Raw genomic sequence first — 23,663 nt, 5'->3', positions numbered from 1 at the left:
TTTCTACCACAACCAAGGCTGGAGAACTTTTGTGTTTGAAAACAAACTCTACTGATTAAGAATAATTAAACCAAAAATGTATTTTTATTTCAATCTTGTAATTTTTGAACTAACTTCTTTATTTTGTTTTGAAATTGCCTACAGATAGAAACTTTAATAACATTTCTAAATAGCTTAAATGGTATCAGTATATTGCCTATTTACCTGCTTGGTAAGCACTCAAAGCCTATTTATCCAAGTTATTGCACATAATACAGAATTCTTAGTTCCATGTCAGTCATCCACATCAAACACCTCAGGAAAAACATGCAGAATATATCCTAACCTGTTACTATGAAATAACTTGTCCACAGGATAAAAGAATTTTTCAATTTGTTTCACTTAGGGACTGACTCACATTCAGGTACAGGAAACCATCACTTCTTTGGTTACTGCAACTCTTCCACTAGCAGTAAACTTTCTTGCTTCCACTGGCCTGGGCATGTTTTTGTTAATTCATCTTGGTATCCCATATAATTTAACCACGTGCACTCTCTTTTTCCTTGTAAATCTAATCCTCACACATGCTGCTGAATTCCCTCCCTTGTGATTATAGCCATAGAATGGTTTGGGTTGGAAGGGTCTGTAAAGATCTTCTAGCTCTGACCCCCTGCTCTAGCAGCACTTTCTACCAGACCATGTTGCTCAGAGCCCCATCCAACCTGGCCTTGAACACTTCCAGGGATAGGACATCCCCAACATCCATAGGCAACCTGTACCAGTGCCTCACCAATCTCACAGTAAACAATTCCTTCCTAATATCTAGTGTGAATCTCTCATCCTTCAGCTTAAGACCATGGCCATGACCTGGTGGAAAGCCCCTCTCCAGCCCTCCTGCAGGCCCCTATAGGTACTGACACAATCCACCATTTCCTTAGTTCCAAGCACTGTCTTGTTGCACTATTACTACTAGTATTGTATTGTTACATATATTTGTACGTACATATTCTTAACAAAGAAAATGCAAAGGAGTTGAGAGCTCCCTCACCTTTTCAGTGCTAGTTCCTCCCCGTTGTCTTGGACTACTAAATTAAACACTCTCAGAGCACACTGACATTTGATCAGGCTGGAAACCAGAAGGATTCAATGCCCTTTTCAAAAACAATCACTACAGCCAGAAACAAAGTGGACTTCACCTCATTCATTCTGGATGACTGCAATAGTCCCTTCTGGCTGTTTTCATGTTTATCGTTAGAAAAGGGATAAAGGCATCTTCAGAGGGCAATCTTCCTCCTCCATTTCTGCACAAGACAAGCTTGTTCTACTAACACAAGCAGCTTAGGGTAACACAAACCCTGCCCACAGTATTTATGCAGGTTCTGTTTAGTATCAATATCAGTCAAAAATAAAGGGAGAAAGGAATATTTTTTATGAATTTACACAAGAACCACATGTTTTGTGTAGGACAAAAAGTTTACCTTTTGCTGGATAATTCTTCACCAACAAACAAATTAACTGTAAGACAACAACATCTGATCTACACCCCCAGTTTGAACTTCTAGCAGTCTGAAAGCAAGCCTGCTCAGGCTGCTGTCAGGAATTTATCAAATAAAATCAGCACTACGACCTGTTCCTTTCATCCCCTGACTATGCAAGCCCTATCACTAGATGATTTCCAGGACCAGACTACCATCAGCATTTTTATTTCAGATAAATGATTAACCTCTCTGTGTCCTTTAACTTTCAACAGTATCACAGAAGATATTGTTATAAACATCCTAATTTAATTTACTCTTGTAGTGGGCTGATCCTGGCTGGACACCACACGCCCACAAGAGCTGCTCTTTCACTCCCTCTTCAACTGGCCAGGGGAGAAGAAGTATTGCAAAAGGCTTATGCATTGAAGTAAGAACAGGGAGAGATCACTCACCTGTTACTATGACAGGCAAAACCTCAACTTGGAGAAATTAGATTAAATTATTACCAATTAAATCACAGTAGGGTAATGAGAAAATAGTGCTAAATCATAAAAACACCTTCACCTCATCCCTCCCTTCCCTTCTTCCTGAGCTTAAGCTTCTGCCTAATTATCTCCTCCCCACCAGCAACACAGTGGGACAGGGAACAGGGACTGCAGCCAGCTCATCACACGCTGTCTCTGCTGCCCCTTGCTCATCGGGGCAAGACTCAAACTCTTCCCCTCCTCCAGTGTGGATTCCTCCCATGGGGGACAGTCCTCCATGAACTTCTCCAATACAGTCCTTCCCACAGGCTGCAGTTTTTCTGGAACACTCACGTGTAGGTCCCTTCCACTGACATTGGCTCTATGGGTCATAGAGAAGCTTCTGGCAGCTTCTCACAGAAGCCTCTCCTGCTACCAAAACCTCATTACACAAACCCAATAGAGTCACACAAATTCCACTTTCTAGAGGTCTTATTGCTTGAATGAAAGTTATAATTTTATATTCTGTCCCATTATATTTCAAAGATTGTATAACTCATCAGAGGTATATAAAGCTATGTACATTGACATTTTGCAAAAATGACCAATTCCATTAACTTAATCCTAGATTTTTCTTTCCCTCCATTCTCTCTCTTTATATTTTATTTTTACACTAACTCCTTTAGAGAAAACCACAATGTTAATTACAGGCTAAAGCATATATACTAGCCAAAGCTCTTCTTTCTTTGATCTATATAAACTTTTCCTCTACTAGTCTTCTTTAACTTTTTAGAATAAAGTACGTAACCAACAGGAGAAAGGTAAACAGAACTTTCCAGAATAAACAAGAAATAGTTTAGCAATGAACAAGAAAATCTCACCCAAAGTTCCACTGAGGTTTATGACTCCACAAGCTGAGAACACTATGAAGGAAAGGAAGCTGTAGCATTCTGCAGGAACTGCAAAAGAACATAAACTCAACAAATAATTCTGGATTTAAAATCTTGGAGCAAGAAAATTAGATCCCCAGGGTAGTATCTTTTAGAGCTCTGTAAGCAATAAGTCAGCAAAAGTAACTTCTGTATTTCTGATTGGCTTTGTACAGGTCTTTTTACCAAGGCTCTAAAAGAAACTAATCTGCCCTTAGATAAATGTAAAACCCTTCTACAGACAATAATAAGTTTCAAATAGGAAACAAAAAAAGGGAGTGTTTAGTTTGGTCACCAGAATGATCCTAAAAAATAAAACCTTTACTGGGGCTCAAGCTCTTTAATCTATAGAGGAGAAGAGGCAAATGCAAAACCATGACATTTGCTGATGATGAACACGAACTATTTTTTAGGTCAATTTAATAAAAAAAAAGGTCAACTACAAAAAGGTACAGAGGGATCTCTCAAGAGCTAGTGGCAAACCAACAGTTTACCCCATAAAATTCTGTGCTAGAGATAAAGCTATGCCTGTACTGAAAACAGTTATCTAGACAGTAACAGATGCTAAACCAATAATTACAATCCAGAAGAAAAACAGATCTTCAAATTTTCATAGTCTGCTCATGAAAACATCAGCTATGTGCTGAGAATTGTTAGCAAAGGAACTGAGAAGAAAACCAGGAGCTAGCTATATACACTGTATATTTAGATACACCACCTGCCATACACATCTATGGCATCTCTTCAGTACTATGTTCAGTTCTGCACCACTTGATCTCTATTAAAAAGCAACTGAAAAAAGCTATCATAGAGGTCTACCAAGTTTTTAGTGACACTTTAGGGAAAGTGAATGATTGCTGTCTCTCAAAGCATAAGAACAGGAAAAGTCAAAGAAATCACAAAACACCTCTGGAGATCATCTTCTCCAACCCCTCTGCTCAAGCAGGGCCACCTACTAAAGGGCCACAGTAGAGAAAAAAAATGTCTCCTGATGCTTAGGAGAATTTTCTGTTTCAGTTTCTGCCCACTGCCTCTATCACCTGGCACCACTGAAAAGATCCTGGCTCTGTCCTCTTTGTACCCTCTCTTCAAGTATTTATAAACATTGATAAGATCCCCTTGAGCCTTCTCTACTTCAGGCTGAATAGCCCCACTTCTCTCAGTCTTTCCTCACAGAAGGGATGCTCCAGCCTCTTCATCATCTTTGTAACTCTTTACTCTCTTCAATATATCCATGTCTCTCTCAAACTGAGGAGCCCACATTTAGAAATTATTATTTCACAAGTAATTATGAAAACACTTGTTACAGGATGTTGTGGAAGGCATAGAGCTTCTGTGAATTCAGACAGCATTTGGGGCATATTTCGTATCATTATACAGATGTCCATGTAGAAAGAGGTGAATCACCCATCTGTCTCTGCTGACTGCAAAGGATGCACGGCCTTCTGATTTGAATACAGACATCTGAGCACATACATGGAGTTACTTGACTAGCTTTAAATACCCATAACAGAATTTACTCATCAAGTTAAGTTTACATCCGTTATGCCTCACACACAACCTCACACTCTGAAATATGAAGTTCAGCAGAGGCTTAGATGATAACATGTATCATAAAAGGTTTAAAGAGGAAAACAAATCAAACAAAAACTAGAGAAACAACTACTAATGTTTTATAGTAAACAAAGCTTCAGGAAATACTGCTACATCCTAAATTTTCCTTCTTAACAGAAGGAACCAGACAAGGGGAGAAGGAGTAAAAGTGTTCTGCATCCTTAATTCAGCTGAAAAGATTGTGCTACTCTGCATTTCTCAAGTCAGTAGCACACAGTATAAAGCAAAGGACAAAGGACCCGCAAGTGTCTACAGTTTATTCCTAACAAACACAGAAAAAAAAAGAAAAATAATCTCGCATATGTTCTCTCACCACCCCAACTCTCTATGCAAATAGCTACATTCCCTTTTGTGCTTTGTCCCCTCTGTGTGATTCTGCATGTTTCTCCATAGAGCATTAAGAGAAGAGGAGGAGAATGATCTCATCCAAGCTGCTGCCTGGACCCAGCCTAATGCTTACAGTGGAAAGAGCACAAGCCATTTGGCTGCTGCATAAGTCATCAGCCCTATCTTTTCAAGAAGAATGAGAGAGTGAGCGCTGATCAGCTGTTGCAAAGGAGACACCTAACCTAGTAAGAGAACTGCAGGCTTTGGATCCTGTGTTGCTCCTGAGTTCCTTACTTCCTGATGGCTTCCAGCAGCACCATTCTCCAGGCTCTGTTTATCACTCTGAGTGTGAAATATCTCTGTGCAGCACACACAGAATCAGCATGCTCAGATATTGGTTTGGATTTACACTTATTTAACCTGCAGGCAATGCTCTTTCTTACCTATCATCCTTCATGGAAGTGACTGACCAATTCAGCCAATAAACTCAAGAGGTTCCCTTCTATTGCCAGCACACATCAATTTTTCTCCTTTTTTTTCTTCCTACTTAAAGGCCTTCTTGCATGAGCATGTACATGATCATTGAACATGTGCCTCCACCCTTCTTCCTACCCTTCCAACGTTTCCAAAGTTATGTAAAGATAGAAATATAAGATGAAAGATACCAATAAGACAATTTCAAGCAACAGCATTTCAGTCCTCACTCGCTCTTTGAGAAAGGCAGATCCTGTAATTTCAAAGCCCAGTCCTTGCTGAAGGGTAATCACACAGCTTGTAAAAGACAACCATGCTTTGACAGTTTAAATGGGTAAGTCTGCTGATGGTCAGGTACTCAAGCAAGAGGCAGATAGGTACCTTGTCCCAGCATTCTCACTTTTGGAACATGCACTCTCACAGATTCTTTTCAGATGCAAAAAAGCTTCATACAATCACTTTTTTCAATTTCAGCGCTGAAATTTACTGTGTATGCACATTTTCTCTCAAGCAAGGTTCTCACTCATATACAACTTTCTTTTTATGGAACATAATAGACACAATTATTTCAATGAAGTACATACTTAAAGCTAAATAACACACAAATTCCATTCATCAAATATAATTATTGCTAGAACTATGGCGTCTATTTATAATAGCTTCAGAAGCTAAAAGGTTCCTGTTCAAAATCTGGATAGCATGCTCAACTGGAAATAAAAGATTATATGTTATATGCAGAACTGACATCAGTCAAAGCCAGGAACTCCAAAAAAAGACAAAAAAGGGAGCACAACAGTGTCACAATAACAGTTAAGTTTAACACAGATCAGAACACACTATGAATAGCTGCCAAAATGTTCAATGACTTCATAAATTTGTCTGCTAAAATCAAGCATATTTTGGCAATACTGACCACCACCACGATTTCATCCAGCACACAAAAATAATTCAGAAACCTGAAGGCAGCACTGCCTGGTACAGTGATCCAATTTCTTTGGGATATTTTAAGTGGTCCCAGAAGCTTTTGCATGCTTTATAGCTACTATCAGTGGTTTTATTTTACAGGCAAACTTCGACAAAGAAATATTTTTCACAACATAAAAAACATTTAAAAAGCAAAATATTCTTAGGGGAAAAACAATAAAAAGAAGCATGAAGGACATGGGTTTATTTTATTTTCAAAAGAATTTATGTGCCATGAGAAAATACTCAAGTATGTGCTCTCTGACACCACATTATTGTACAAATAAGCCCAGGACACACCCCTCTAAATACGAATCAAGCACTGCTTCCCTTGCAATTAAGCAGAGGCAGGAACATGTCACAATGGAATCCTTTCTGCTAACACCAGTGAAAAGAATGAGTCAGAGCACAAAGCAACAGGGACAATGTTCTTACCTAAAAGAAACCAGCAGTTTTCAGTTTTAATACCTATTTACATATAACCTAAATTGAAACTAATCAACTACACTGCATGAGCAGATGACCCATAAAACTATTCACAAGAGGCATTACTTTAATTTAGGAAATTGTTCTTTTTTCCACTCTATAAACACTGCTGTGGCAATTTTCATATGAAAGTACTGTGGGAAACAGTCACCTCTGCCTTGGGTCATTTAGTACAACTAATTGGTCTCTCGATGATATTTCCTTATGACCTTCATTCAGAGAGCCATTAACTGTCAAGAAATGTTAGTCATGGTAATCATTATCACTACTGTAAACCACAAATACTCAAAATGTAAAAAATAATGCTACTTTCTTAGCTCTTGGGAAAAATCATGTTCTCAATTTGCAGATCATGTGAAAGGACTTGGGCAGTTCTAGGTTCATTTCTAGTTCTGTCATATTTGCCCTGACTCCTAACTTTTCCACCAGTTCAATGGTCACATTAACCATCACCATGATGAAGAGCTGAGCAAGTACTGTAGTACCTTGAGTAAACATTGAACATTTTTGAAAACATTCATAGTCTCCACCTAGTTATTAACATGCGACTAACAAGTTGAAAGCTTCCTAAATTCCTAAATTTTAAGTGAATCTTTGAATTAGACATGCAACTGTATGTCAGTGCAGCAAAAAAAATCACAACCCCAAAACAACTCCACACAAAGAACTCAAAGCATACCAATCCAGACAGGCTCCCATGAAGAACAGGAATCATAAGTCATCTTGTGCTGTTTTGTTCAGCTAATTATTCTCTTCCCAAATAACCTGGGAAAAAAAAAAGAAAAAGAAAAAAAAGTGACATTCACATTCAAGGCAGGACAAGAATAGCAAAATTTTTCCTTTAACAAAACTTTATTTTTACTGGGAGAAGTAGAATATTCTGTGTCTCTTGACAGAAGGCAGACTGCACGCCTGCTTTCTGGCAGAAGGTATAGAAAGGACTAAGGCATCAAAGTTTCATCAAACCAAAGAAATCCTCAGCTATGTCATCTATGGATGGTAACAACCTCACCATTTCATACTAGGATCTGTCAGGGCTGGAGTAACACATTGTTTCAGGTCTCATTCTGCTTGTAGACAAGCACACAGCCGCCAGCTGGTGTAAGTCTTACTGCATCTATCAAAATAAATTCTTACCCTTAACCATCGGGATGCTGATCCTTAAATCCCTAAAGGAGCTCAAAACAGCAACATTTAAATCTACTACTGAGCATCATAAAGAAGACAAATAAATTTTTCCCGAACAGCAAAGATAACAGCATTGGACAAAAGACAAGAAAACAGGTCTAGAAAGAAGAATAAATAATTAAAGTTTCAATGCAGGATCTCAGCACTTCCTTTATGCATGATTGTACCAATCAATCATCATTACGCTGCTAATATACCTCAGATAGCTAAATTATTTCTGCAAACTGGACCTAACATAGCTAAAAAGCTGCATATTCTCATGACAGAATCAGTTATTATCAGATATCATCAGTTCTTATCTAAGAATGTCAATTTTCGAGGTAGCTTTTCCTTATACTCTTAGAAGAAAGCCATAAAATTTCAGTGAGCCTTGAAAACTGAGTTTATGTCACACTAATAGTTTTAAGTGATCTAATTAATTTATAAATATCTATATATCTATATATTGAAATTTATATCTACCTAGATATAGATAGGACAAATATATGAGACACATTATATACTTGCTTTTAAAAGGCTACACAACTTTTAATTTCTGCAAGAATACGCTTTAGGAACATCTCTGTCACCTCCACACTGGAACAAAAGATATCAGGATCCTTCAGGAACAGGTTTCTAAATAAATGATGCACACAGGGGCTGAAGGACAAACCAGCCAATGAGTTTACATGGCCTTCAGCAAGGGAAGCAGTAACAAGCTGCACTCTCAGACCTCCCATAATGTACTGACCCCTGCAATCACTCAGTGCAGAGTTTCTGTATCTGCAGCCAACCCAACATGGACTTCAAAGACCCAAAACATAAGGGTTGATTTGCCAGACTGGAGTCTGCTGAGACATCTGCCTTCTGCAGAACACATCATCTAGCCACAAGGGAAGCTGGTGTCTGAAAGATTTTTCTGATAATCTATTATTACAAGTTGTTTTCCATGAGCACAAAATTTGGTCTTTGCATTTATTCCAAAAAACAAAGGGGGGAAGGAAAACAATTCTCAGATATACCTCTGTATAAAAAAAATAAAATTTAGCCATTGGATTATTATAGACTTTATCCATTTGGTTTGTTCCCTCTTTCGTGAGATAAGTAATATAAACTGGTAATCTTCCCTCTTCTGCTTTTTGAAGTGTCAAAGAAGTGAATAGGTCTGCAAGGAGGCAGAAAACTACTGGGAGCCTGGACAAGATTAAATACCTCAATAACCTGTAAGATCTTCCCACCAGACAAGCACATCCTCTGACACAAGTGCCATTTCCAATCTCTACTTACATGATCATAGAAAATATTCCTAACTCTCACTAAAATAAAAGTATCTTTAAAATCAATTTAGACAAGCATCTGAAACACCGTGATGAACTAGGAAATTCTTTCACTTCTAACCTCCAAGAAGAAAAAAAACACAAGTACTTTGGCAAAGTAAATCTGGAAAATTTTAATAAATTGGAGTACATTGCAGAGCTTGCTGGGCAAGATTGCTTTGGGTAGTTTTCTGTTGACAGTTAGGGGTTAAAAGTGTTTCATAATGAAATTCCTTTCTCCCCCACTCAATTATAAATTATTAGTCAGGCTTTTTTCTAAGAACAGAGGGGAAAAGCTTCATAACCCTTCGTGAAATTTGAGTGCAAGGATTCCTGACCCTGCAAGGAGCTCTACCTGTGGAATTACAACCTTGATGATATCAGCATTTAGACCTGGCAGAGCTACTGAAAGGGTAGTCCTGACCTTTTCCTTCTTCATTCACTCATTCCTGAACCCAGCTCCCCATCCCAAAGCAGAAGGAATAAACTGAACTAAAACTGACCCTGACAAGCAAATTTAAAAGTCTCACATTTCTGGCCTGAAGCTGTGAGATGCTGGGGAACACAGATCAAGGCTTAAGATGTAGATTTAGATTCTACATACTAAGAGATATTTTAATTTAACAGTCAGTCCTGTGCCACAAGCAAGAACAGTGCAAAACCTGTACTTACAGGTGATCACAGAAAAATCTGCACCTTTGATTCCCCAAATCAGGAGCTGTCATTTACAAAAAACTGAAATAGTGGAACTAAAATCACAAAGATCTTACACATAATTAAACTTTAAGGTGCTACCCACAAATACCCAGGTTACATTAAAGACTTAGCAAGTGCCTAGAGAAGATCAGAAATATTATGAAATTGCTTTTCAAGTCAGTTGTAATTTTGTTACACACTTTACTGACAATTCTCTATGTCTCTTCATGCCTAGTCTGTAGCCATATTTTATCAAGTTTTTCTAACATTTTCTTAAGATACTAAGTCAAACCACAGGCAACAGTGAACTGAAATACTGAAAGCTTACTTCCTTCACAAAAGAGTCAGTCCATCAGAAGACAATAAGCAAGGAAAAAAAGCCTGCTTCAAGTCAGAAAGCTTTGAGAGAGTTGTCCTAAGGCTATTTTGGCTTTTCAACTTCTCCACTATATTCTCTGAGCTCTGTGAAAATGTTCCACCTTCACATACCTTAAGGTAAAGACCTTAAGGCTCCTTGCATTACATCATTCTTACTTCCTCTGTAGTGCCCCAGCATACCCAACATACACTATTGCATTGCCTTCTGCTAAAATCAGGGGAAGATTAATTTTTCTGTTCATAGTTTGGACAACAGCTGTTAGCACACTGTCTTCTTTTGTAAGCAAGGGCTTAGAAAACTCAGCCTATAAAAATGGTAATGCCAGCAGGAGCACTCTACACTGCTGGAATTTAAGCTGTATCTCCCACAGAAACATATCTGCTTCTTGAAACGAAATTTATTTTAACAAAAATTCATCTCTTTATGAAAAGATGCAGGGATGCTAATGAAAAAGCAATTAGAATGGCCAGATGTGTACACTCTTCTCACAGTGTGCTGCTCACAGATTCCTGGGATTTGATTTAGCTCCCAGAGCAAAGCCCTCAGCCCTGCTTCTGCTTTTCCCTCAGGGATTCAGGCCATGCTGGAGCCAAGCTCTGTGCCTGCCCAGGAGTGCTGCTGCTGCAATACAGGTGTTGTGGATCTCACTTCTTGGCTCCCATGGAAGAGATGCTGGTAGCGAGTTAAATGAGGCAACTCCCACTCACAGCATTCTGCTCTGAGAGTGCTCAAAGGCTGCAATAGCAAGATTCAGCTGAGAACTAAGCAAAGATTTACTTTATATGCCTATTTATATTATAACCTTTCTTCTCATTCATATACACACATGTGCATATATTTCAAATAGTTATTATGACCTCTATTCAACCAAAGACAAACATAAAATGTTTCATACAAAAAAATCATCTAAGTCATAAGGTTCCTTTGATTCTTTCCCTAGATTTACCCTATAATTTGCTTTTAGTCTAAATTAGTCTATTAAAAATCAGCTGCATGTTACAATAGTAACTCCTTTTTCCTAATACAGAAAGGGGGAATAAATAAGCAATCAAATTATTGATAGTTATCTGTGTCATCTCATTTGATAGCTTCAGAATTATTTTTGGGTCATGTCAGCCAACTGGAATAAAACTTTAAGATAGCAGCTATTTTGGAGATTCAATCCTAGTCAGAAATCTATTCACACTAGGAATTAAAAGACAGTTAAATTAAGAGTTCCCATCTGGACACTCTCAGGGTGAGATGACATATTGCAGACATTCAGACCCAATGCAATACAGGCACTAACAATTTCTGTTCAGACCCAACAAGCAGGGCTTGTAACATACATCCCAAAAAGATAAAAAAATTGATTACATTTGCAAGCCAAAAACATTTAAATGAGCTAGTCTAATGATTTTTAAAGCACACTTTTTTTTTCAAGCAATACAAGAGATCAGTACTTCAATTTTTTCCAGTTTTTTTAATCATAAATATGCAACATAAACAAATATCAACTGAATAATTCAAATCCTTTCTAGGAATGATTTTTTAAAGTACCTTATAATTCCTTGTTACAAATAAAATAACAGTTAATCGAATGGACTCTGTACTACTAATTAGTTCTGTGCTACTTGGGACCTTTTAAGCAAACAGAAGACCAAATCAAATGCTTTCCATAGACTGTTACAGCAGTTCTGAGTTCACAAACTTCATATTTAAGAAAGGTTTCTTTCCATGGAAAAGCTTCTTCAGCAGTAAGTTAGGGATTTTTACACTACTTTTAAAATGTAGAGAAATAAAAAACCAAAAATCTGAAAAAACACATACCTCCAAAACAAACAACAAACCAACAAAAAAAAAAAAAACAAAACAAACCAACAAAAAATCAAAAACAAAAACCAAACAAACAAACAAAAACCAAAACAACAACAACAAAAAAACCAAAACAAAACAAAAAAACCCACTGAAAAATTAAAACATCCCAAATCCCTCCAACCTACAAAGTATTACCTTACCAGAAAGGTGTAATCCATTAATTCCTGTTGTCTTCCACTTTGGTAGCTAAAGATCATATTTCCCTACTCAACCAAAGGCTGTTTAAATATGCTCAACTAATGAATTTTGCAAATAATTACAATGTTTCTTCTGTTACAGAGAAGTTTATTCAGTCTGTCTTTAGACATGAAATTGAAGCTGAGAAAATACTGTATGGAATTTATCATCCTGCAACCAGAATGACTCTGAATAGCATAAATGTAACATATAATTGTAACATATAATTTCTAATTCAATTACAGTTACTCAGTAACAGCTGAAAAATTCAGACCGAGGGAGTTGTACCAACCTTTTAAAACACACAAAAGTTAGAAATAACTCAAAGTTATAGGCATGATTTATAGGAAAACAAATGCAATGACATCTGCCATGAGATCAGAAAACTAAACCCTTGTCTCTCTGCTCTCTGTAAACCTCTTTACAGACCATAATGATACTGCTGAAAATAACATTATTCAGCCTAAGACATAAAAAACCAACTCACATAAATCAGAAGTGATGCTTCTCCTGTATTTCCAGCTCAGGAGAAAAAAATAAAAAAACCTCTTTATTGACACCTTTCTCAGGGGTCCTACTGCTCCTTCCACCACACAATGAGCACAGAGAGTGACACAGGAAGATTCAAGGCATCAGGAGCAACCAGCCACCAGGACAATTGAACCTGCTCAGTGCCAAAGCCCCTCAGCAAAGGAGTGATTTTAGAGGAAAGGTCATGTCTTACATGCAATGAAGTTCTAGCCTGTGCCTAGCTACTGTTCCAGTGAAAAGACAGTGGCAGATCCTGATCTGTGCGCAAACTGACAGCACTCATATAAATGCAATAAATCCAGTCATTTGACAATCACAGAGGGAAAAGTTATAGTGCTTTAATGCCATCTCCGCAAAGACCTCTGTTGCCTACCTGGCAGAAAAGACCAGAAACAGTTCTCTCAAATGTACTCTAAACAACAGCTCAAATGCTGTATGTTGAGAAGGTTTCAAGAATGCGTTTTATTGGAAACAGTTTAATTTCAATTCACAACATAGAATGTAAATTCTACCCACCACCTGTACATACCTGAAAACCTTCCTTAGCCTTCCACTTCATATTTAGCTTACAAACTATCTTTGCTTGGCAAGTTCTTACAATTTTCAGTCTTACCAAGAGCTCTCCAGACCTTTTTGTTACAGAAGTAGCTAAGGCAAGTTTCTGAAGCTCCACAGACTGAACCATTGCCTGTCCTCCTCCCAGTCCACCTTCCCAACAGGAGAGGTTGCTGTCTGTCCTGCAGGCTCAGCTTACTTAAGTCTTGATCTATTAGCTGCATGCTTAGCTAGAATGGCTCAGGTATGCTTGCCCTTTTCACTGGTAAGGAAAGAAAAACCAAAACCACCACTCTGATGTATCAGTCATTAACCCTGGTCTGGGAATCTGATACATTTTCAGCAAAAGCACTAGGAAAAAAAAGAGCTAAGTATCTTCTTGAACAGAGCAAGTATCATTTTCCTACTCTGAGCAACTTCATGTATGTGTATCAAATAGCAATAATATATGTTTATACATGAAGTTCAAAACCTGTAACTTCACCAGGTCTGTAGAAGCTCTGTTCTTTCCCAAGTACTCTGAAGCAACTCAGCTCACTTCCTTATATCAGTTTTTCAGTCAGACCACACTGCTGCCAGGTCTTTATACACTGTTACCTATCCAGTAGTTTGAATGATTATTTTAGAACCTGTGTCCCTGTACAGCTTCTGTCCATTTTCTAATTCCCATAGCAATTTTTGGTTCAGTGACCCACACGCCAGGTAGTGGGAGTGGGAAGTTAAGGTACCTTTTCTAAGTACTAATAAAGCAATGAAAATTAATGAACCATAAAATACAGGAAATTAACTTCTCATCACATCATCTAGCTACCCACCCAAATGAGTTTAAAATACCAGCTTCAAGCAGTCTGATATTCTAGGGACACCCAGTTGCCACTTCATTTATAGTCTGTTTCCTTAGCAACACTATAATCCATCTGGCTGCAGAAAGCTAAATTCTCAAACCATATCCTCCCGTACACCGGAAATAGGCTCAAAACCATTTATATTTTAAACAGTTATCGTGATTACTGAGCATGTAAATGAATCTGAAATGGCAGTAATGTCCTTAAAACACACACACAAATTCTCACTTCTCTAGTTTGAAAAGCTGGTTCCCATATTGAGAATATCTTCCACCAAGAGTTTCAGAAATGAAATACTTCATCTTTGTTTCACCATGTCCAGCTGAAGAGGCCTTTAGAACTGCACCTGGTCAATCAGTTCTCTTAAGACTTTTCAAAGAGAAGTAATTTGCAAGACCCAGAATGCAATGCCATGAATGACAGCCAGAAAAACCCTGATGAAAATTGATCACATTACAAAATACAGCCACTTGTCTTAGAAGTACTTACTCTTTAACTTTTTGCATCTAAAACCACAAGCATCATCTATACAAACTAAACTAAAAATCCAGTCCACAACAGTAATGGGGTATAAATAACAGAGTCAAACTATTCAGGATATCCAGGCGAAGAACTGGATGGTAACTAGCAATTTCCCAGTGAAACTGGATAACATCAGACCTTCTATCACAGGATGAATGGATACAACTTAAAATCACAGGATGCATCTTAAACATACACTGTTTTGCGTGAATTTGGCAACTTCAACCTTGCAAAGTTACGCAGAATAGAACCACCACTGCCTCTATCTCAAAGACTCATTAACAGCAAGCCAGTCTTTAATCCACAGAATACCTCTGGCATGCAGTGAGCCATTTCAGTTCTGCACAACTTTGTGTGACTCAGCTGTACAGTGGTGGCACACAAGTCCTCATTGCCTGACCTGCTGACAGCAATGAAGAGATATTTGAGCAGGCTGAGGATTGAACTGGGTAGCCCTTTAGGCAATGTGTGACAAAATTGGAAAGTGTTTATCAATATGAATCCCCAACCTCAGACCTTAGGGAATTCCATTTCCTTACCAGCATCTGGTTTGACACACACCATCCCCCTCCTCCTTTTCTTCCTACTAGGGCTGAGACTGATCCCACCTAATTCAACAACAGCTTTCAGGTAACCACATAAGCTTGCTCAGCAGTCAGACAGAACATGCACTTCTGGAAAGTGAATTCATCCAAATCATTTCATGTACCTATTTTATTTCTCTTGTTTTGTAACAGTACTGTATATGAACACCTCTGGGTACCTATAATGGTCTGCACACATCTGCCTGAAAATCTGACTCAGGACTCCATATAAGAGTAACGTAATACTTAATAGGTGCATTCTGCAATTCTGTAGTTTCAGCAAACTGCAGAAATTGCCCTGTCAACAGCTGACACCAGCCTCCCCAAGGAGTGATTCACCAGGCCCTGCTCCCTGGAGTTAAGATGCTGAGATCCTCAGTGTGCTCTGGAGCTTGCCAGGATCCCACAAACACTGTAACTGAATCAAGATAACCCATCTTTCCCGTCATTTCACACGTGTGAAGTCTTGGAAGACCACCAAAGAAACAGGTGAGTCTCTGGACCAATGCCTAATTCACACTCATTTATACTGGCATCAATAAACAAAGAATCTGATTGTTTTTTCAAATAGCTATATATCCAAGAACAGAGACAGACTTTGCAAACAGTGCAGAAAAAACAGAGAGAATATTCCAGGGCTATTTTATTTTCAGCCTTGCTGAAAATAGCTTGAAGCGTATCACCATATTGGCAGTGTACCATGAAGATGCTTTTCCAAGTCTATCATTTGTGGCAGCCTTGAAAACACATTTAATCCAGTTCATTTGGATCTAACAGTTTAACAGCATAAGTGCTATTACCTGAGATTTCATGCTTTGATTTGATATCTCCAGAAAAGATGAATGCAGTCGGAAATTGCCTTCTTATCAAAATGAATGGAATGGAGAGGGAAAACACTCCTAACTTCAGTCAGCAAATGCACTCAACCCCAACCCTATTGCCATAATAAATGCAATGGAAATTTCTGAGAGCAGATGCAGATGTCCCAATATCAGTAATGCATAGTACAACTTCTCCCTGTTATAAATACTCTCAACATGCCTTATGAGTCATTATTAAATATTGCCAAATTTCTTTTAAATGTCACCTCCTTATCACAACTGACACACTTGGAGGTTGGGCAGACATGCTGAATGAATTCAGTTGTGTAAAGAATAGAATTAGCTTTTCTCAGCTCTACCAACTCACAAACCCTTCAAACCAGAAATAAGGCATGTGGTGGGAGGCCCTACTGCAATTCAGTTGATTTTGCTTCAGAAATAAAGAGGTACTTCCTTTGCAGGCCACATGATTTTCCCAGAATACTCAAGCATATGAAGGTCTGGGGTACTAGTGGGCATGTGTGCCCTGTTGGGAGAATGGAAGCACAAATACACCACGCTCATTTCTTCTACATTTCATAACATGTCTTGGGCTAGATGTTTGTGGGAAGTTTAGATTTTTGTTTGGAGATTTTCTTTGGTTCTTAAAGTCATTTTGGTAATAGGATGAAGTGCAGGAAATTTGGGCATGAATTTTAAATCATTATTTGAAGTTTATATATGCAAAAGCATATGAACATATAGTTAGCAATATCAAAATATCACATGTATATGATGTACAGTGCTTTTAAACACACCCACAAGTCTCACGTAAGACTCAAGAAAATGATCTAGAGAAAATTCAGAAGTGACAACTGACAAAAGAGTCAAAATCAAAATGATCATGTAATAAAAGGCTTGTTGGAACATCTACTGAAAATAAGAACTTAATCAAGATATATAATGTGTTTCCAAATTACATTTCAAGTTTTGACAAAAAGAAAGTAATCTCTATTTTTCACAAGATATCAGTCTCTTTCTATCATTATACAGAATGAACCTTGTACAATCCTTCGAAAGGGATAATTTTATGAACTACACTACTTATATGGAAAACTAGTAGCAATAACCACTTCTAAGTAGTAGCAAGTTTTGAAGTTCTTAGACAGCTTTAGAAAGACAGGATTATTATTTCACAATTTGCATTAAAAACACGTTTTTTCTTCTGCTTTGTTGCACAGTTTCCCCCTTGTGCTCAAAGCAATCAAAACCTCTTGTTTGTGAAATTTTCTGCCCTCGTCCTATCCCTTCTTGCCTTTTTAAGAGGCAGAATAACTTGCACAAGGCAGTAGGGTAATGAAGATAATTTAACTTTTCCTGAAGAACTGAGATACAGAGATGAACATCACCACAAAAGAAATACATATTGAAGTTAATTATCAAGCATTCAGAATTGGCTGCAAGTAAGACATGTGATCATATATTGAGCAATGGCAAGAAAATAAAGGACTGGAAAGGTGCTCACTAAGGATTAACCTTGCCTTAACATAGCTGGATAGAAAGGCTAAGAGCCTTTGAGACTCTAATGACACAAAGCAGAGAGACACTGAGCAAATAGGTAGAATAAACTACTTTCTGAACAGGCTCATTTTCTCCCCACTGATTGTGCCTGAAAGGCTGGTTGAGACTACTTCAGTGTCAATGTAGTACTCTGTAGATCATTTCTAACAGAGCCCTCAAAAGTAGTCAGTGGGTTTAAATTTGCTATGCAGGTGGTCCATACACCCAATAAGGTGGAAAAAAACCCCGCAGGATGACAAAGCTGTCTTTCAGAAGCCCAGCTTGTAGACTTAAATTTACCTCCTAAACCACTGGCATCTATTCACTACACACAATGAGGTAGTCACCTGATGGAAAATACAATGCATGGTCATGGGTGAGAAAGGAGAAATTTCAAACATCTCATCTGATTCAAAGAGCAAGGCTGGCAAAGACTTTTATTTTGCCCCCATTAACAAAAAAGTAATCCAACTGATTTGATCAGCCTGTTACTGAATAAGGTGTGCAACCATGGCTGGAACAGAATTGTTTTTTATGTACTTGGCAAAAGTTATCTATATTCCAAACAGAAAGTGAGCTATTAAGCATTAGAAAAGTATCTGTTGCTTTTAAGAGCACAAGAACCTCAATATTCTTGGAGGCTCATAGCAAAGGACCAGGACAACTGACACAAGCTACAGTATGGTAACTTCAATTAGGCCTTAGGGAAAAAACTTCACAGTGACAGTGGTCAAACACTGGAACAGGTTACTCACATAGGCTGTACAATTTCCATCCTTTGTGATTTTCAACACTCAAGTGGACAAGACCCTGAGAAACCTCATCTAACTTTCAACCAGACTCATCTCTCAGCAGAGAGGTGGCCTACACGACCTCCAGAGGTCTCTTCCAATCTCAGTTATTCTGTAGTTCTGTGCCCCAGCCTCAGTTCACCTAGGTTATAAAGTGATTATTTCCTCACTGCAGCCTGCAAAAGCCAAGCACTGGGTCTGAAAGCCAGTTTTCTCTTTGCTTTCTAGACCTGATCTGCTTGGCCAGCTGACCTGACCCATGCAACTAGAGGGCTGCAAGCTAGATTAGGACAAAATAGTCACACTGCACAAATGAAGTGACTAGCAACTACAGTTTATTAAATCAACAAAGAAAAGGATGTGGCAGAAAAATGTAGAAAGCAGCAGGGTAATAAGATAACCCAAGAAGAAAAAGGTAGGTAGAATATTGCAGGGAAAACAACAGTAAAGTCACCAGACAGACCTGCCCACAGAATGGGTGGCCAACAGAATTGGAACTGGGCATCAAAGCTTCAAGTCAGTTATATTATATCACATAAAGAGTAGGCGGGTTATTTCATAACAAATGTATAAAGGCTGCTATCTCTCTTAATTGTCAATCCACCTATGGATCATGACCTACATTTTAGACAGTTACAGCCTGAGCTGGCATTTAGAGGTTCTCACTTTGCTAACGATATCAGAAATTATCAAAGATACCCCAGGAAAAAAAAACTACAACTTTTGCTTCTATTTCTTTTAGGGATAAAAAAAAAAGCACTGAGAAAATTACACCCAAAACTACATCCAAAAATTGTTAAAAAATTAGTCTTCAAAAGTCAAGCTCTGAAGACTTGAGAAGTAGCAGTCAAACCCTGTGACATAGGCTTTAACTATGTGACTAAATTCTGCTTATCCCACAGAATCCATCTTCTTTCGGAAGGTCACTAAGACAAACAAGAGTTCAAACCCTTGCTTTCTCCACAATTATTGTATGTCACCATGTTACATTTAATCAACATGATTCAAGCCTTGCTTTAGTAACTACAAGGAGGAGAAAATCCAGGAGAGATGCAAAAGTGATAACCAGTCACTAATTTTGGTTGCCTTATTCGAGATGCAAAGCATTCTGAAAAAAACTGGGTCCTAGATAGTATAAGGCACAGTTCCCACAGGCCACATCTTCACTACTTCAAAGCTTTAAATTTCCAAACTCTTCTGTGCTTATGTGGTCTTGGTAATATTCTTTTAAACACAGCTTGTGTATAATAAACATCTAGATTGAGGTAAATTAGGTTACAGTTATGCAAGAGATTTCTCAAAGTGCCATTCAAGCCAGTGGGACTCCTTAGATACCTCCAACATTATTTAAGTATAATACACCTTACTGAAACAGTGCTTTTACACAGGCAAGGAGGAAAAAAAAAAGATAGCTCACCTTTCTCCTAAACTACACACAGAAATTGCTCAATATTAAGAATTGTATTTTATGAGGTTACATTCTAATGAAATCAACAGGAATCTGACTGTGCCAAGCTGCCTGTTTGGGAAAGTACTTAAGAGCATTAGCCCAGTCACATCACATACTTCAGGCTTACATAAGTATCCAAGTATTACCCTCAGCTGGAAATGAGATGGTTAAACAATTTCACTACTCAAGTTCAAACTGTGCTACTATCTAGGTTAGCAAAATAAAGATTGACAACACATTACAGAGATAAAAAGTTCACCATTCTAATAAAGTATTTTATATGTCTATGAGAGGCAGCAGGATCTGACAATTTTTGACCTGAATTCTGGATACTACAAGTAGGATTTCTTAGATGATAGATACACTTCCTCTTGCCTCCCCTCATCTTTAACAACTAAGTCTGACTCCTTTGTAGCATAAAAAAAAAAAACCACCAAAAAAAGAACAAACCCAACTTGCTCTGCCCAACTTGCTACTTGTAGCAAAATAATTATGGAAGTTCCACGTGACTGCAGGCCAAGGACCTTCACATCCAGCCATCAGGACTGCCTATGAACATGCATTGCCCTAGGAGAACATTCCCAGACCACCAGAACAAGTCTCAAAAGCCTCTTATGGACAAGTGGGAAAACCACCATGCCTTCACCTACTCCGTCTTCAACCACATGCACAAGCAGAGAAAACAGGAAGAAAGCAGTCCTGGCACTTCTAAGCAGCTGACTATGAAAAGCAGCATTTTATAGTGCCAGAGATCCTCAATGCAGGGAAATTAAATCTCTACCATTGAGTACAGAGCTAAGGGAGTCTACCTGCAGATAGACAGTGTTACAGATAGACTACGGCCACACCAGTAAACCAAGCAATGCCAGGAATCACTCCCTGGAAATGCAATTCACTGTCACACAGACTGCTGAGCTGCCACACACCAGCACAGCATCCTTCTAACACAGGGCTGCTACAGGTCTCTCATGCAAATTTACTGTTCTGGAAGGCAAGAGAGTTAAACAGCATTGACAAGGGCTAACCCACAGCACTTAGCTTCAGAACCAGAAAATGGTCTTGGGTGCATTTCATTAACTGCAGAGAAGCAATCACAGCCTCTCCAAGCTTTATGTGCTACTGTTCCTAGAGGAATATTTTAGAAGTGGCAGATGCAATGATGAAGCACACAAGCAATGCCTGATCAGCAGCACCTGACAAAAGTCACCTACGCATTGTAGCGCACACGAAGAAAATTAGAAACTTGGAGAGCTCATCTTGCCTTCTTCCTGTTTCCTCTGAGTAGGCAGACACTGCATGTGAACTACTAATTTCCAGTCTCATTTATTTTCTCACTTAAAAGAAAAAGTTTTGTACATTTAGAATATGTTCTTACAGTAAGGCTGCTCTCTAAAAAAGGAGTAAGGTAGAACAGCTAAGAGAATGTACTTTAGAGTGCTGATCATTTGTCAGTAGATATTTCAAAGGGAAATTATTTAGAAATTACTCTACTTCTAATTATTAGTCATTACCAAATTCACTTCTGTAGACTAAGAATGTAATTACTAGTGGGTCTATACTGTTATGCTGGAGCTACAGCAACATTGGTAAATATATTTTCATAACAGATAACAAAAACCCCCATTTTTGACACCTGACAATACACAGGTATTCTATGTTACCAATCTTGAAATACATCTCTTTGACATTTCTTTACATTTTCAGTTAACTTGAAATGGTCTATTTAAAACTGCCCTTCTCACAATCTGATGCCTCTGACGCCTTTGCTCTAATGTTAGAATGTGCAATATGTCCCACAGAAAATGCATTATGTAAAACCTATTTGCCACTGCTTAAGCATTCATTATCCATTTCAGTAAGGACAATTTTGTTTAGCAAGCTTCTTGGGCATGGATCTAACTTTCCAGGCATGCCTAACTCTGACCATTGAAAATTCCTATGTTATCTGTATCTTCCTGTAAATCAACTGTATCTTTCAAAAAGTGTTTTTGTTAATTTACAAGAAAAAGTTTATTGTACGCTTTGTTATATACATATATATGAATATATACATATCTATACATATCTACATATATAGCTATACTAGGCTGTACTGTATCATTTGACTTTTACAAAACAAGTTTGGAACATCATGTGGCACACTCAAACAAAAACTACATACACTTTTAAGTAGATGAAAAACAATCAAAACCAAGCAAGGCGTTTCTATTTCTTTTCTGCAGGAGCGACACGCACACACACCGTACCGACAGCGGCGGGCTCAGGAGTTGAGCAGAAGCAGCAGCCAGACGGGCAGGTGACAGCCAGCAGCCAGCTCCCCGTGCCTCTGGGCAGTGTCCCGGGAGCCGGTCCCGGGAGCGGAGGGAGCCCCGGCCGGAAGCGCGGCCCCCGCCGCCGCCGGGGGAGGAGCAGCCCCCCACAGGCGGCTCCACGGGCCCCGGACGCGGCCGAGCGCGCCCACCCGGCTCCGGCAGCGCTCCTGCCCCCGCTGCCCGCCGACGGCTCCGGCGGGAGAAGAGACGCCCGGTGCCCACGCAGCCTCCTCGGGGCGCCGACCCCCGAGCAGTCCTGGCCCACGGGCACGGACCCCCGGGGCTAGGACGCCGTCCCGGCGGTGGGACCGCGGCCGGGGGAAGCGGCACAGCCGCGGGGGCTCCCCGCGGTCCCCGGCGCAACTCTGTCCGCGCTCCCGCCGCCCGTCCCGCCGCCCTCGGCCGGGCGGAGCAGCAGCCGGTCCCGCGGAACTGCCGCGGCCGCGGCACGACGCCGCCGCTCGCCTCGCCTCACCTCACGGTGTGGCCGGAGCCCTGCGGAGCCCGGCGCAGCACAAGCCCGGCCTGAGCCCATCCCTCCGGGAAGTTTCCTGCCATCACAGCGGCCGGGGAAAACAAAAGCTTCAGAGCGGGGAGCGGGAGGAGAAGGAGGAAAGGCAGCGCAAGCAGAGAAGTGAGGGGCATTGCTCGCCCGCCGCGCCGCTGCCCTCGGCTGCCGACTCCCGCGGAGGGCAGCCCGCTCAGCGCCGCCTCCCCATTCGCTTCGGCGGCGGCTCTGCTGCCCGGGCAGCGCCGCGGAACCGGCGGACCGAGGAGCAGGCGGGCGAGCCAGCGCCTCCCCCGCTTGCCTCCGTCCGTCCCTGCCCGCCCGCCGGCAGCACGCCCCGTCCCGCCCGCCGCCGCCGCAGAGCCCCGCCCGCGCCGCGGCTCCGCCTCCCGGGGGCGCGCGCACGCTCTGGCCCAGCGGCTCCCGCCGCCCCCGGGGCCGTGGGCGCTTCCCGGCGGGGCGGCCGCGCCCCCCCCCCCGTGCCCCGCTCCGCGGGCGGCGCTCGGCACATCCGCAACCCCCCCGTACCGTGTGCCATTCCTCAGCGCCCAGCGCCGAGCGGGCTGCTCTGTAAAGTTGAAGGCGTCTCCTTAAAAATCCAGGTAAAAGATGCTGAGGAGCAGCATTAGCAAATGCAGAGGAGCGCCAAGCCTCCTGCCGGGCAGGGACATAAATACGGTATGCGCTTAGTGGTACTGCAGTCCTGGTGTACATAAAGGGAAAATTAATTCATTTCTAAGCATGGCTTTACTACACAGAGTTGTTCCAGCTGATTTTTAAGGACCAAGAAGGCGTTGTGTCTCCTCATTGTCCACACAGCTAGCTTGGTAAGGAGGATCTTCCAAATAGCATGTAGTTGCATTGCTAAGGTTGCATAGTATGTGGCATTGGTAGCCATG

The 23,663-nt window shown here is 40.2% G+C and overlaps 1 protein-coding gene across 1 annotated transcript in view; it reads right to left on the bottom strand.

The window, feature by feature from the left end:
* GPR63 (G protein-coupled receptor 63) overlaps positions 1-23,068 on the bottom strand; it is a 28,720-nt gene extending 5,652 nt beyond the window's left edge. The window contains exons 1-3 of the mRNA XM_064707264.1: positions 22,732-23,068; positions 7,394-7,479; positions 2,803-2,880 (exon numbers count right to left, since the gene is read on the bottom strand). The gene's annotated coding sequence lies outside the window, so the exon portion shown is untranslated. The remainder of the gene's footprint in view (positions 1-2,802; positions 2,881-7,393; positions 7,480-22,731) is intronic.
* Between the last annotated feature and the right edge of the window lie 595 nt (positions 23,069-23,663).

The sequence above is a fragment of the Zonotrichia leucophrys genome, chromosome 3 (genome assembly GCF_028769735.1).
Source record: "Zonotrichia leucophrys gambelii isolate GWCS_2022_RI chromosome 3, RI_Zleu_2.0, whole genome shotgun sequence".
Taxonomy (NCBI): Eukaryota; Metazoa; Chordata; class Aves; order Passeriformes; family Passerellidae; genus Zonotrichia; species Zonotrichia leucophrys.
Note: the sequence above shows the minus strand (reverse complement) of the source record. Positions and strands in the feature narration are given on the sequence as shown.